Raw genomic sequence first — 15,030 nt, forward strand, 5'->3', positions numbered from 1 at the left:
TGGTAGAATGACTGCCGACTTCCACTCGCAGAAAATTCTTAATTCTGCGTCCCCATACTTCAACATGTCCACACAGCTGTTTGGTCTTAACCCCTTTGATTAGACTGCGTCTCCCATCATTCCACTTTACTGGAGGTCCAATCAGCAGGTTAATGGAAAACACCTGTGTGGGTGTGCTGAGCATTTTGTGGCTACACGTGTATACGTTTGATGGAGTTATTGGGAGTGGTGTTGACTAAATATGTACATCTACTCAAGTATGGCACTTAAATACATGAGGTACTTGTTTTTGGTATTTTAACTTTAACCCTGCTAAACTTATTTAACAGTTTTATTTATAAGACACTTAAAATTTTACACAGAATATATTTTATGTGTTTCTTGAACCCTATCCTAATTTTAGATTACATTCCCTGGCAGCATTTAAAGTGGTGAGAAATGGCACCATGACCAACAAGAACAATAAAGAGACGATGATATGGGAATGCATTAATACTGACTTCGAAATGTGCTTGTAATGTCATATGTTTTAGTTTATAGGTTGGAAAACCTCTTCTTAAATCTATATGTATTGCAAATTTTTTATAGTGAATTACAGGGTTCCCAATAAGTCCACTTTGTTCACGTTGGTGTTTTTGTTTCTCCTGCTCCCACACTGTACCCCTCTAGGGGCATAGTCGGGGGGTTGCTTTTTCTTTTTCTCGCCTCTCTTCCCTCATGTTATGCTATAATTTTCATCCACCCTTTCCAAGATGGCGCCGCGGACGGCGCCTCGGTGTCTTGGTGCGCGATTCTTGCACCTTCCGCCAAAGAAAGTTCCTCGTTTGTTTGTGAAAACATTCTTGGCAATAAACCTGTTTCTGATTCTGATTCTGGTTAAAATATATTGTGCAAAAAATCCTGAAATTCTCAGTCTCAAATTTGCCAGGTTTGACGCTTTTCATTTCCCTTGGAGGCAGAAGTTAGTTTGACATATTCTGGGATGTGGCCTGCTCCTGGGTTCTGTTCTTCCTGCGTTCTGTCACAACCGAAGAGCCGGCAGCGGGGGAAGGACCCGAGTGCAGACCAGGTAGGCAGTTAGTGCCAGTTGAATGATTTAATGGAAGAATGTCTTACAAACTGAGACCTCAAACAAAGCAGACAAAGGACGAAAGAAGAACCATCCAAGAGAGTAGGAGACTAAAAACTCGAGGAAAAGAAGGAGATAACAAGGGACTTCTGACAGCAAACTCAGGTTATGCTGAGGACCAACATGTTTTAGGTGAGCGAGCTGGGTGCTATAGCAGACTGGATGCAAGACAACTGGGCTGCAGGCTAGCCAACTGGGAGACGGGCAAGGGGTCAGAGGTGTTGATTAAGCCCAAAAGCCACCAATGTAAACAACTACTTAGACATGGGTCATAGTGGAACACCTCTGTGCATTCCAGCTTCTGAAAAATAGCAGTCACAAAGGTCATCCTCAAAAAACTTGCTAGGTTCATAATTGGTCGCTTGGTACTGTCACGGGCAGCCGAGGGTGGACCCACATGTAGACAAAGAGGAGAAGGCTGCAGAAACAAAGCAGTGATTTCTTTTGAAAACACTTACCAGCTTGAATCCAACATAGATGGTGGCAAGGACAACCGGTAGAGAACTCTGAACATAAATTAAGACAAATAACAAAGACACTGTGCTGTATATACGTAGTAACTACTGGGGTTAGCGAACAAGTGAGCAGAAGGTCTGCTGACAGGGCGGGGTTATCGGCAAAGGGCGGGGAAAAAACATAAAAAGGCAAGGAAGTAAAACTAGACTGGACACAAGGGAAGAGTGAGCTTACAAAATAAAAGCATGACACGCGAATAAATAACCTCAAAACAAACAAATTTAGAAATGAAAAGGAAAATCCAAAACTCAAACTCCTCCAGAGACAGATCTTCAAAAATATGCAACACAGTACTGTCTTTACAGAAGCCAGATTGTGTGATGGGATATTTAAAGCTTGAAAAAGAAACTTCACTACGGAAAACCACGCCAGCAGTGATACATGTTTACAGTTAGTTTATTGTGAAATAAATGAATGAAGGGTTTCAATGCACTCTGATAACAGCTGTTCGTATTGGATCTGTTGGATTTTCCCAGCTGCTCCTGAACGCATCATCTCACTCTTCCGGTAAGCTTTGGTTGCCAGCTCAACAGCGAGCATGACTTCTTCTTCTCCGCTCCTCCCTCTTGCTCAGTGTGTCTCATGTATAGTTATCCCCCTGCCTCCCTTAATGATAACGATACATGCAACAAGTGTAGTTTATTTGCTAGGTTGGAGGCAGGTCTAAGTGGGTTAGATGCACGGGCGCGCTATCTCAGACAGCTATGCTAGTTAGCCCGCCCTCCCCCGTCTCCCGTGGTCGCAGGAGCTACAGTCAGCTGTTAGCTGTGCCCGGCGGTAAACCGTGCACGGATGGTTGGGTAACTGTTCGCAGGAGTCTAGCTGAAGTCTACACAGAGCCCTGTCAGGCACCAACCACTTCACGTTTTCCACAGTTTTCCTGCTCAGCGACACACCCGCTGGGAACACACCCTGGTTATCGGGAGCTCTATAGTCAGGAACGTGAAAATAGCGGGTTAACGGACCAGAGTCGTGGTGCCCTGTGTGCCTCCCGGGCCAGAGCGGCGACGTGGAGTCTTGTTTGAAGCTGCTGGCTAAGGATAAGCGGAGATACAGTCAGATTGTAATACACGCCGTGTAATGGCTCCGAGCCCGCGCTCGGACACTCACTAAAATTAATGTGCAACCGCTGTGTGCTTATGCCAAGCCCTTGTCGGACACCGATTTTCTCTGGCCCTCTCCCAAATTTGCAGACAGACGAATTGTATAGCCGATGTCGCCTTTTTCACGCTGCTGTCGAGGTGGGTGGCCCAGCGAATAATGTGTGGCGTAGACAACTGGAAGACTTTCTGGGGAAAACCTGATCTGATGAGGAGAGACGGCATTCATCCCACGTTGGACGGAGCGCCTCTCATTTCTGCGAATATGACCAAGTTGATCACGGACTTAATCTATGACAACCCAGGGTTCAGATCAGGAACCGGGAGCAGAGTTGTAGTTTAACACCCTTCTCTGCTCTTCCATTCGAGCAGTTACCCACCCTTGACTTTAGAGTAGAGACTGTGTCTGTCCCACGTGCACTTCAATTAAATAAATCAAAAGTAAGCAGAAGAGGAGTCGTACACAATAACCTTATACAAGTTAACACAATTATTTCAGCAGTGCAACAAAATAGGTCTATTAAATGTGGTCTCCTAAATATTCGATCTCTGTCATCTAAAGCTGTGTTACTGAATGATTTAATATCAGATAATCACATTGATTTATGTTGCCTAACTGAAACCTGGCTGAGCCATGAAGAATATGTCTGCCTGAATGAATCGACTCTCCAAGTCATATTAATACTCACATTCCTCGAGGCACCGTGACCGGGTCGGAGGTGGAGTAGCAGCCATCTTTGAATCGAGCCTATTAATTAATCCTCAACCAAAATTACACTACACCTCATTTGAAAGCCTTGTTCTTAGTCTTTCACATCCAACCTGGAAAACACTACAGCCAATTCGATTTGTGATTCTGTACCGCCCACCAGGTCCATATTCAGAGTTTATATCTGAATTCTCAGAATTTATATCAAGTTTGGTTCTTAAAACCGATAAAGTTATTATTGTTGGAGATTTTAATATCCATGTGGATGTTGATAATGATTGCCTTAGTGCTGCATTCATCTCCTTGTTGGACTCGATTGGCTTCTGTCAGAGAGTACAGAAACCCACTCACAGCTTTGGCCACACGCTTGATCTTGTTCTTACTATGCTTATAATGACATTGAGCATTTGAACGCCTTCCCACAGAATCCTCTTCTGTCAGACCACAACCTCATAACTTTTGAATTTATACTACCGGAGTGTACTTAGTCAATCAAGTTTCTACACTAGATGTCTAACTGATAGTGCTGTAGCTAATTTAGCTTTAGTGCTGTGGCTAAATAAAAAGCGATTCCTTCTGTATTTGATTCGATACCACGCCTCAATATAACAGAGGACTCCTGGTCTAACTTTAGTCCGTCCCAGATTGATCATCTTGTTGACAGTGCCATAGGCTCTCTGAGAATGACACTGGACTCGATAGCCCTCTGAAGAAGAAGACAGTGAGGAAGAGGAGGTTTGCTCCTGGTATAACCCTCAGACCCGCAAACTGAAGCAAACGTCATTAAAGCTTGAACGCGCAATGGCGCTCAACTAATCTCGAAGAATCCCGCTTAGTTTGGCGAGATAGTCTTAAAACATATAAGAAGGCCCTCCGTAATGCCAGAGCAGCCTATTACTCATCAATAATAGAAAAATATTAAAACAACCCCAGGTTTCTCTTCAGCACTGTAGCCAGGCTGACAGAGAGTCACAGCTCTGTGGAGCCGAGCATTCCTATAAACCTTAGTGGTAATGACTTTATGAACTTCTTTAATGAAAAGATTTTAACTATTAGGGACAAGATTAATAATCTCTTGCCCATAACCAGTGCCAATCTGTTCTCAAGTGGAATGGCCTTGGAAACCGCTGTATGCCCTGGTGTATATTTGGAGGGATTTTCTCCTATCAACCGTGACCAATTATTTTCAACGGTTTCTACTTCGAACAAATCTACCTGTCTCTTGGACCCCATCCCACGAGGGGCTTAAAAAAGCTCCCGACGGGGGCTTTGCCTTTAATTGGCTGCGGCTCTATTAGATATTATCAATGTGTCTCTGCTAACAGGCCACGTACCACACTCCTTCAAGGTGGCTGTTATTAAACCTCTCCTGAAGAAGCCCACTCTGGATCCAGAGGTATTGGCTAACTACAGACCGATCTCTATCCTCAACTTCCTCTCCAAGATCCTTGAGAAAGTGGTCGCAAATCAGTTGTGCGACTTTCTACATCATAATAGTTTATTTGAGAAATTTCAATCAGGATTTAGAAAACACCACAGCACCGAGACGGCACTGGTGAAAATTACAAATGACCTCTTAATGGCAGCAGATAAAGGACACCTCTCTGTCCTGGTCTTGTTAGACCTTAGTGCTGCATTCGACACCATTGACCATGACATCCTGTTACAGAGACTGGAGCAGTCGATTGGCATTTCAGGCACAGCACTAATTTGGTTTAAATCCTATTTATCAGATCGATCTCAGTTTGTATTTGTAAACGATGACGCCCATAACCACCAACGTTAATCACGGAGTTCCACAAGGTTCTGTGCTTGGACCAATTTTATTTACCTTATACATGCTTCCTTTGGGCAATATTATCAGGAAACACTCCATAAACTTTCATTGTTATGCAGATGACACTCAACTATATTTATCGATAAAACCAGAGGAGAGCAACCAACTCTGTAAAATTCAAGCATGTCTTAAAGACATAAAACATGGATGACCTGCAACTTCTTGATGTTAAACTCAGACAAAACCGAAGTAATTTTAATCGGCCCTGAGCACCTCAGAGATCAATTATCTGGTGATGTGGATTCTGTAGACGGCATTGCCCTGGCATCCAACACCACTGTAAAGAATCTTGGCGTTATCTTTGATCGGGACTTGTCCTTTAACTCCCACGTAAAGCAAATCTCAAGGACTGCATTCTTTCATCTACGTAATATTTCAAAAATCAGGCACATCTTGTCTCAAAAGATGCAGAAAAATTGGTTCACGCTGTTCTTGAGACTGGATTACTGCAACTCCTTATTAGCAGGCTGCTCTAATAAATCTCTTAGGTCCCTCCAGTTGATCCAGAATGCTGCAGCTCGTGTTCTCACTAAAACTAAGAAAAGAGATCACATCACTCCTGCACTAGCTGCTCTGCACTGGCTCCCAGTAAAATCAAGAATCACTTTTAAAATTCTTCTCTTAACCTACAAAGCCTTGATTGGTGATGCTCCATCATATCTTAAGGAGCTTGTCGCACCATATTGCCCCACTAGAGAGCTACGCTCACTAAATGCGGGACTACTTGTAGTTCCTAGAGTCTTAAAAGTAGAATGGGAGCCAGAGCCTTTAGTTATCAAGCTCCTCTTTATGGAACCAGCTTCCAATTTCAGTCCGGGAGGCAGACACAGTCACCTCGCTTAAGAGTAGACTTAAGACCTTCCTCTTGACAGAGCTTATAGTTAGGGCTGAATCAGGTTTGCCCTGGTCCAGCCCCTTGATATGCTGCTATAGGCTTATAGCTGCCGGGGACGTTTTAGGATGCACTGAGTACCTATCTCCTCTTTTTTCTCTCCTTAAGGATGCATTTTCATCTCTCAATCACACGTTACTAACTCTGCTTTCTCCCGAAGTCCTTTTGACTTTACGTCTCATGGGGTCATCGGACCCTATGAGACGGCATAGATCCTATCTGCCTGATGGATCGCCTGGGTCGTGGAATTCCTGCTCATGACTACGCCACTGTCCTGTTGAGACTCCGCCCACTCCTCCTCCCCACCGCCATCTGCCTGATGGATCGTGGAGGTCTCCATCGTGGAATATGCCTACTATGAACTATTCATACACTCTGTCATATTCATTGAATGTATTTTAACTCTAAATCTGTCCTTCTGTACACATTACATCTATTGCATCTGTCCATCCTAGGAGAGGGATCCTCCTCTGTTGCTCTCCTCCAGGTTTCTTCCCTTTTTTTCCCCCTGAAGGGTTATTTGGGAGTTTTTCCTGGTCCGATGTGAGGTTTTGGGGCAGGGATGTCTATGTGTACAGATTGTAAAGCACTCCGAGACAAATTTGTAATTTGTGAAATTGGGCTATACAAATAAACTGAATTGAATTGAATTATGTCTGGAACGAGAAGGGTCGTGAAGAGCGGGTTGGAGGGGTGCTATTGGAGACTGCTGACGTCTGGTGGTTAGAGGGAATGGCGGGGGTTGAGACTCGTGGGTGGGGGTTGTCTCTTCTGAAGCTCTAGCGGTGCAGAGTCCCCCGTTGTTCCCGTAGTCCTGTAGTAGAGAAATGGGAAGACAAGAACGGGGTTGGGAGGGAGGGATGTCGCCGCTGAGACGAAGAGGGCGTGAATAGGTGTGACGTGTTTAAGTACCGTCGGCTCGAATGATTGGCTGAATGAGGCGTGGTCCTGGTCTCCCCGAACTATGTTCTGTAAAACCTCCTTTCACTACGGAAAACGCCAGCAGTGATACATGTTTACAGTTAGTTTATTGTGAAATAAATGAATGAAGGGTTGATTATGTCTGGAACGAGAAGGGTCGTGAAGAGCGGGTTGGAGGGTGCTATTGGAGACTGCTGACGTCTGGTGGTTAGAGGAACGCGGGGGTTGAGACTCGTGGGTGGGGTTGTCTCTTCTGAAGCTCTAGCGGTGCAGAGTCCCAAAAGATGGCTTAATGGAAAGCGTGCATGCCTGCGTTACGAGTGTTAGATAGGAGCGGTATCGGGAGAGGACAGTGAGGAGGACCGTGGCCAGCATCTGAGTTGAGGCAGACAAGGTTGTTGCTCTTGCAGAGTTTAGGTTAGGATGATGTGTGTCGGGCGTGGGCGGAGATGTCGGCGTGCGTGGCGGTAAACTGAGGATGCGAGAGGCCGGAAAAGGAGGAGATCAATCGATCTAATACTTGGCTGTGCAGCGAAAGCGCTAGCCTGAGCTGTGCGAGTGGGTGTTGGGACTGAAAGTGGGAGGCAGACTGTTTCGTGTGCAGTTGGTTCGTCTTTATGGAGCCCCGCTGCGCCGCTATGTGTTTGTGGGTTGAGGCTGATGCAGAGCCCCAAAAGAGTGGATGTCTCTTTCTGACACGACACGAGATTACTATGTACTATAGATGCGTATGATGAAAACATTCCTGTTATTGGGACAGTCAGAGACTGATGACGATAAGACTACTGATAGCGCAGGGTCGGATGGTAAGAATAATGTAGTGGGGTGAGGAAGGTAGAGGCCTTTGTAGTGGTGTGAGCAGGATCCTTGAAGACCTGTGTGGCAAGGCAGATCGGCAAACAGGCGACGGTTCAGGCAAGGTTAGTAGGGTGCAATTATGAAAGCGATAAGGCTGGAGTGTAGGTAGCGGGTGTTTTGCGTGTATCCATGAAACCTGTGGAGCGAGAAAGTCGAAGACAGAATCGAGCGTGGTTAGTAGTTGGTGTGCGGGTTGAGGAAGGAAGACGTTATCCTCGCCGTTCAACTGGGATAGGAGGAGGGGTGCGAGGAAGGAGGAAGTTACTCGTGATTTGAGTACGACGGGAAGAGGATGACCGTGGGGTCAGGGTTCGGGTGCAACCGCAGTCCGAGGAAACCTGTGAAACGAGCGAACAACGAGGACAGGATCAGGAGAGGTTAGTAGTGTACATTAGTTTATGCAGGTGGGATATGGGGTGCGGGTGGTGTGATGGAAGGATAGGGTAGAGGTGAAGGGTTGAAAAGGATGTGGGATTAGGGTAGAGGTAGTGGATAGTAGGGTAGGGGGGATTAGGGTCGGGGATGTAGGGATTACGGTAGGCGTAAAGGGATGAGAGGATGTGAGGATTACGGTCGAGGAGGTAGGGATGTAGAGATTCGACTAGGGGTGAATGGATGGGGTGGTGGTCGAGGCATGATGGTAGAAGAGCCGATGGCTGTCTGGTCGGGAGTCGGAGGCTGGTGCGTATGAGTTGGTCTTCCTGCACGAGGAACCGAAAGTGAGTCAGTGGTCAGGTTTTGACCCCTTGGACGGAAGGCTCGGATGTTATGTCGACGCTATTTTTGAATAGATTGCAACGGTGCTGGACCGTTCGTGTATGCCTCGGAATGGCTCCGGCGTGCGACAGGTGGAACATTGGAGCGAGAGAGGAGGCCGCCCGTGGGCGGCCATGTCTGACCGGCTGCAGGAGCAGCGACAACGCCAAGCGCCTTGGGTCTCCGACGAAACAACTCTATTTGGGCGCTCCTCTGGCGATGGCTGTGCTGACTCGGCCCCGTGCCTCCAGAGAGTGAGGGTGCGAGGAAGGAGGAAGTTACTCGCGATTTTGAGTACGACTGGGAGAGGATGACCAGTGGGATCAGGGTTCTGATGTAACCGCGGTACAAGAAAACGAGGAAGCAACGAGGACAGAAAGAGGGTCGAGGGGGAAGGGATATAGGGATTAGGGAGGGGATGAAGGGATGAAGGGCAGAGGGATCGAGACATTAAGAGACGGGGTCGAAGGATGGAGGAGATGTAGGGTAAGGGGTGGTGGTCGAGGCATGAAGGTAGAGGAGCCGCGATGGCTGTCCGGTTGGGAGTCGGAGGCTGGTGCGTATGAGTTGGTCTTCCTGCACGAGGAACCGAAAGTGAGTCACTGGTCAAGTTTTGAAGCTGTGTCTGAATAGATTGCGACGGTGCTGGACCGTTCGTGTATGCCTCGGAATGGCTCCGTGCTGAAAGTTGGAACATTTGGAGCGAGAGGCCCGAGCAGTGGGCTGTCATGTCTGACCGGCTGCAGGAGCAGCAACAACGCAAGGCGCTATGTCTCCGACGAAACGACTCTATTTCGGGAGCTCCTCTGGTGTCTCCACCGATGGCTGTGCTGACCTCGGCCCCGTACCTCCAGAGAGTGAGGGGAATGCAGCGGGGAATCGAGGTGCGAAGCCTCCCGGACCTATCCGCCATGGTCCTGCGATCAGCGAACTTCACTCGACGACCTCCTCCTCTGGTGGCGGCAGCTGCAGCGTCTCAAGCCTGGTTCGGGGGCGGACGGGAGCAGCGGCGTCGGCGGGGCGTTCAGGGAGCTGTTCGAGGCCTGTCGTAACGGAGACATATCCAGAGTAAAGAGTCTCGTCAATTCGGTGAACGTAAACGCGAAAGACATGGCTGGAAGTAAGATATACTTTTTTTTTCCTGAGGAGGAAGGTCCGCTGGCAAGTTGCTGCTGCGCTTCCTCCGCTGTTGGACTTGTTTTTTATGTTCTGTTTTAATTTTGTTTCGATCTGCTTTTGTCTTTTATTCCGTATTATTGTATTGTAAGGTGACCTTGGGTGACTTAAAAGGCGCCTCCAAATGAAATGTGATATTATTATTATTAATGGTTGCGAGGGCTGCGTCAGCATTGGTGGTGACGGGATCAGTGTGGATGTGTTGGCGGTGAAGTTTGGCCAAGAAATTGCGAGGTGAAATGTCTCTGGTACAGAGGCAGCTTGAAATGGGGTAGGATACGACCTGGTGAAGATGGCTGGGTTTCTCCGCCCTGATGCGTCGTGACGTCATCGCAGCTGCGACTGACGCGCGGAGGATACCGGAAGTGCTCCGCTGGAGATCGAGTTGGCTTTGCGGTCCGTAAACGTATTGGAAAAGTTTTGTTTTTCCTTAGACTGATGATTTTGGGTTCGATGGTTGCGGTCTTGGTTGGGGACTGTGCGCTCGCGTGAGATGTGCGCTGTAGACGCCGATGGAATGGTGAGATGAGGTGGTGGGGGCGGGGGTCGGGCGGCAGCGGTCGAGCTCCGTGGAGCTCCGGGCGGATGAATTGTGGCGGGGATCGTGGATGGCGAAGCAGCCGATGATGCTGGCGACGGCGTGGTAAGTGAAGGAGGAGATTACGAGGCTTCAGAACGCAGCTGCTCGTCAGTGTCGGGTTAAGGAGGACCGTTTGTTTCAGGCCAGTAGTTTAGGATTGTGCTAGTCCGATGCGCGACGTGTCTCTACCTGTGGAAGGAAGGGTTGCATGCAGGGTATTATGGTTATCATTACGTACATGTTGTGGATGAGGGAGGGGAAGGCGGAAGGAAGCATGTGCAGGGGTTAATAGTGAAGTAGTGACGTCCTTGGCGTTGCTGTCGTTGGCTGAACCCGGAAGTGCCGTGGTGTTCCGCGGTCCGTCAGGCGTTGATATAGTCTGGTTTTCCTGTCAGGTTTGTTACATGGAATGTTGCGCTGGGCGAAAAGTCTCTCGGCTTGTACTGTCCACCGGGGTGGAAGTAAAGCGCCGGGCGGAGCCGGCGTGGAGGTCGATCATGGCCCGCTGGCTGGATCTCGACCGGTTGGAAGAGCGCCGTATGTCGGCGCTGAGACGAAGCCTCTTCTAGCGAAGAGAAAAGGAAAGGGTCGAGGGAAGGGATGTGGGGTGAGGGCTGTAGGGATGGGGTCGAGGGAACGGGATGACGGTCGAGGGTAAGTAAGGAGGTAGAGGGGTTAGACGGCAGAAGGTCGGCGGGTGAGACGGACGGCGGCCGGTGTCCTGCCGGTGTCCCAGTCGCTGGTGGGAATGTCGGCGCTGAGACGAACCTCTTCTAGCGAAAGAGAGAAAGGAAAAGGGTCGAGGGAAGGGATGTGGGATGTAGGGATGGGGTCGAGGGGAAGGGATGACGGTAGAGGGGTTAGATGGGTGAGAGAGAGGGAGAAGGTTGGCGGGTTACCAGTGTCCTGGTAGCTGGTTGGAATGTCGCCGCTGAGACGAAGAGGGCGTGAATAGGTGTGACGTGTTTGGCAATCAGTCGAATGATTGGCTGAATGAGGGGCGTGGTCTCCCCTCCCGAACTATGTTCTGTAAAACCTCCTTTAAATTTGTAATGTTCTGTGTGACTACAATATGCCAGGCTGAATACCTGTGCCGTCCTCATTGTTGACCCTTTTCTTTTCACACATCCCATGGTCTTTGACGTCACAATGCTATGAATTGTGGGTAATTCCCTCGGGCAAAGTCTGAAATACTGACTTAGGGCTCGATCACACCAGACGCGACTCAAAAATGCATCGCAGGCAAAACCATTGTTTTCCTATGGTATGGCGCTTTCATGCGTGCCTTTTTAAATTAGTTTTTTCGTGGGTTTTTTCCCTCCTCCTCATCCCACAACACAGCAAGGGCAAGAGCGCGACGTCTGCTGGACTCCATTTGGTAAATTAAGTTTTATTGCCCGGTTGCGCTCCACAGGCGCACCAGGCTGTTTTGCGCGGCGTGTTTTTGCCAAGGTGTTTTTGAAGCGACTGCGCTTTTAGAAGTCGCGTCTGGTGTGATCGAGCCCGTAGGGAAAGTGTTTACAAAGGGCTCTTCGAGAAAGTCCCCTGAGCCCTAAGTCATCTTCAGGGAGACTTTACGTGGTCCGTGGGTGTGGATGTTGGTCCCATTGCTTCGTAGTCTCATGCAAGGAGAGTTAAAAGAGATGTAATGTCTGCTTCATATCGCCACATTGGGGTACAACACATATGCCTGATTCGCTGAGGCGTCATAGTGGCCTATACTTCATGGGTGAGAATTACAATTATTGAGCTGATCTCTAATAAAAGACCATCTACAAATACCTTCGATTGGGAAACCTTGCGTCGCACAATCGGCTGCCATCAAATAGAACGTCCTTAAAACGTTCGGTCAGGCGAACCTCCCCAAAACGTGCGGTCAGGCCAAGCGTCCCCAATGAGCACCTGAATGCGTTGCTCGTGTTTTTTCTTCCTTTCTTTAGTTTTTTTCTAATCGCCTCACAACCCAGTGATTCTAGATACCTTTGCTTTCACGTGTATGACAGGTCTGTTGTACTTTTCTTTCTCAGAGAGCTTCTTCTGTTCTGACTGTGCTTGGAGGCTTTAGCTGTATAACATAAAGTTAGCTCACCCAAATTCTCAAAAGTCTTTTCAATATATATTTTTTTCTCAATAATAACAATAGTTTTTTGTAAATTGTGGCACAGCAGCAGGAAAAACAATTATGCTCAACAACCTGGAAAATAATGCTGCTTTGATAATTGTAAAATCATTAGTGTGACTAAATAGTGTGAGACGTGATGCGTGTGAATTGGTTTTCTTTTGCTCATGGACTCAGGACACACACCGTGCATCACGGTGCATGAAAATCATACTCAACCGATGAGACGGAGGTGGGAATGGTTCAGACTCCGACGGTGACGTCCATGACCGATGATGTCACCAGCTTCCCAGGCCCTCACGTGTCGTATGTAGAAACCTCATCAGCAATATTCATGAGTTCTCTTCCTCCGGTTTCATCCTCACTATCGTTGTGTGTTGTCTCAGATAAAGGGACACCTTTAAACCGCCTTTTATCTTCAAAGAGACTAAGTGGACATCACACACACATACACACACACCTACTGCACAGTACTTACCATCTCTAGGACAATGAGGTGAGTGGGAAAGAGGAGGTTTATTCAAAGCAGATATTTCACCCACTCTGATCTTCAAAGTGCAAAATCCTAAACGAAATAATGTTTGTAGGCAGAATAGAAGGAACAAATATTGAAGGTTATTATTATTATAAATACACACACAGAATATACACAAGCTATATGTTTAAGAAAATGCAGCAGTAAATATAACATCTCTCTGCCTTGTTTGAAAGCAGCAACTGTCACTGTGACAAATGTGGGCTTGTAACAGCCATGTGTACCTAAACACCCGTTTCCCCATGTTGGATCTTTGAAGGAACGAGACCATCTCTGGTGACTTCGGAGTATACGTTATAAACGCTACTTAAAAAAACGGCGAGTAAACAAGCGGCACTATTTTAAAATCAGTTCAGTAAGCAACACGTTCACAAACTGCAGCTGTCTGATGATGTGTTGGTGAAGTGTGAAGCAAACTTTTACATACAAAGTGCAAAGTAATATGAAGCAATCTTGTTCGGGGCGATGAGGCAAATTTGCTTGAATTGAAAATGTTTAGCTCTCCAGAATTTTGCCTAACAGCTGTGAGATTGACTTCCTGATGTTGTTGAATCAGAAATGTCTGTGGACACCCAGAGCTTCATGTATCTAACATACAAAATGCTGAAAGGTAAGCATTTTCTCAGTGTTTTCAGTTCATTTAGGTAATTGTATTATTCTGGAGACCTGAAAAGGAGTTATTCAGTGCTCGGTTATAATTAAAATTTGACCTCAGCTAAAATGTTGAATTACTGAAAATCTGTTGTCCCAAAACCAGTTGGTGACGTCACACTGACTCCATCCACAAGGATAAAGATGGCGCTGTGCCAACGGCTGCTTGTTCCAGTAGTGGCGTTTTGCTTTTATTTTATTGTCTTTTTTTTTTTTTTTTCTCTTTTTTCTTTTTTTTTCTTTTCTTCTTTGTTGGTTTAGTTCGGACACTGGACCATAACTACTTTTTTTCGAATTCTACTGTGGCTTTTGTCACTTTGTCGTGAGAGTGGTGAGCCACAGCAAAACAATAATGACGACGGACGTCGTCTTCGTGCTCAGCTGATCGGCGGCTGTGCAGGCGAAGCTTCTGCCTGGAGAAAGACCTGTGATCCCTCTGGAGCTGCGGAGAGAAGGGCTGCGGCTGCAGATCGGGTGTGTCAAGAGGAGGCTAAAGGAGATACAAACCCTCGTACCGTGATCATAAACGGGAACGTGGTCTTTTGGCGATAAGACGGGATGAGCTCGGCGCTGGTAATGTCCGAGAGGATCTTCCGTGAGCAGCCTCTTGTGTTTCACTGAGACGTGGCGCTACGACTATCCGGATCACAGCGTCTTTGCCCAGCTTCAGGACTGTTCGGGCTGACAGAGGCGCTTCAAGCGGCGGTGAAGAGGGCGGGATCGCTGTTTATGTGAATGAACGGTGGTGCCATCCGGACCATGTGCGTGAGAGCGCTTTGTAGCCGAACATTGAACTGTTGGCCGTGGGGATGCGCCTTACTATTTTGCCGAGAGAGTTCACGTCCGCCATTGTGGTTGTCGTGTACGCAGCCCCATCAGCTGACGCTGAGGAAGCTGTGGACACCATCCACTCCACTGTGTCTGCTCTGCTGAATCATCAGCCTGGAGCATTCATGACCATCACTGGCGACTTTAACCACACCACATTGGATAAAGCTCTGCCAACCTTCCATCAATACATTGACTGCCCAACTAGGAACAATAAAACTCTGGACTTGCTGTATGCTAATACTAAGGGACGCATACAGCGCCACTGCCCTTCCCCTCGGCAGGTCTGATCATGACCTGGTCGGCCTGACACCCAGGTATGTTCCTCTGGTGAAGAGGCTGCCGGTGACCACCAGGACTGTGAGGAGGTGGTCTCTGGAGGCTCGACGCCCTACAGGACTGCTTCTCAACACACACTGGGCC

General features: G+C 47.7%; 1 long non-coding RNA gene across 1 annotated transcript; it reads left to right on the plus strand.

The window, feature by feature from the left end:
- The first annotated feature begins 2,106 nt into the window (after positions 1 to 2,106).
- Positions 2,107 to 6,829, plus strand: LOC130192815 (uncharacterized). Its single transcript, XR_008831453.1, has 2 exons — positions 2,107 to 2,152; positions 6,344 to 6,829. It is a non-coding gene; the product is annotated as an uncharacterized LOC130192815 (long non-coding RNA).
- The last annotated feature ends 8,201 nt before the right edge of the window (positions 6,830 to 15,030 follow it).

This window comes from Pseudoliparis swirei, chromosome 4 (genome assembly GCF_029220125.1).
Source record: "Pseudoliparis swirei isolate HS2019 ecotype Mariana Trench chromosome 4, NWPU_hadal_v1, whole genome shotgun sequence".
NCBI classification, from domain to species: domain Eukaryota; kingdom Metazoa; phylum Chordata; class Actinopteri; order Perciformes; family Liparidae; genus Pseudoliparis; species Pseudoliparis swirei.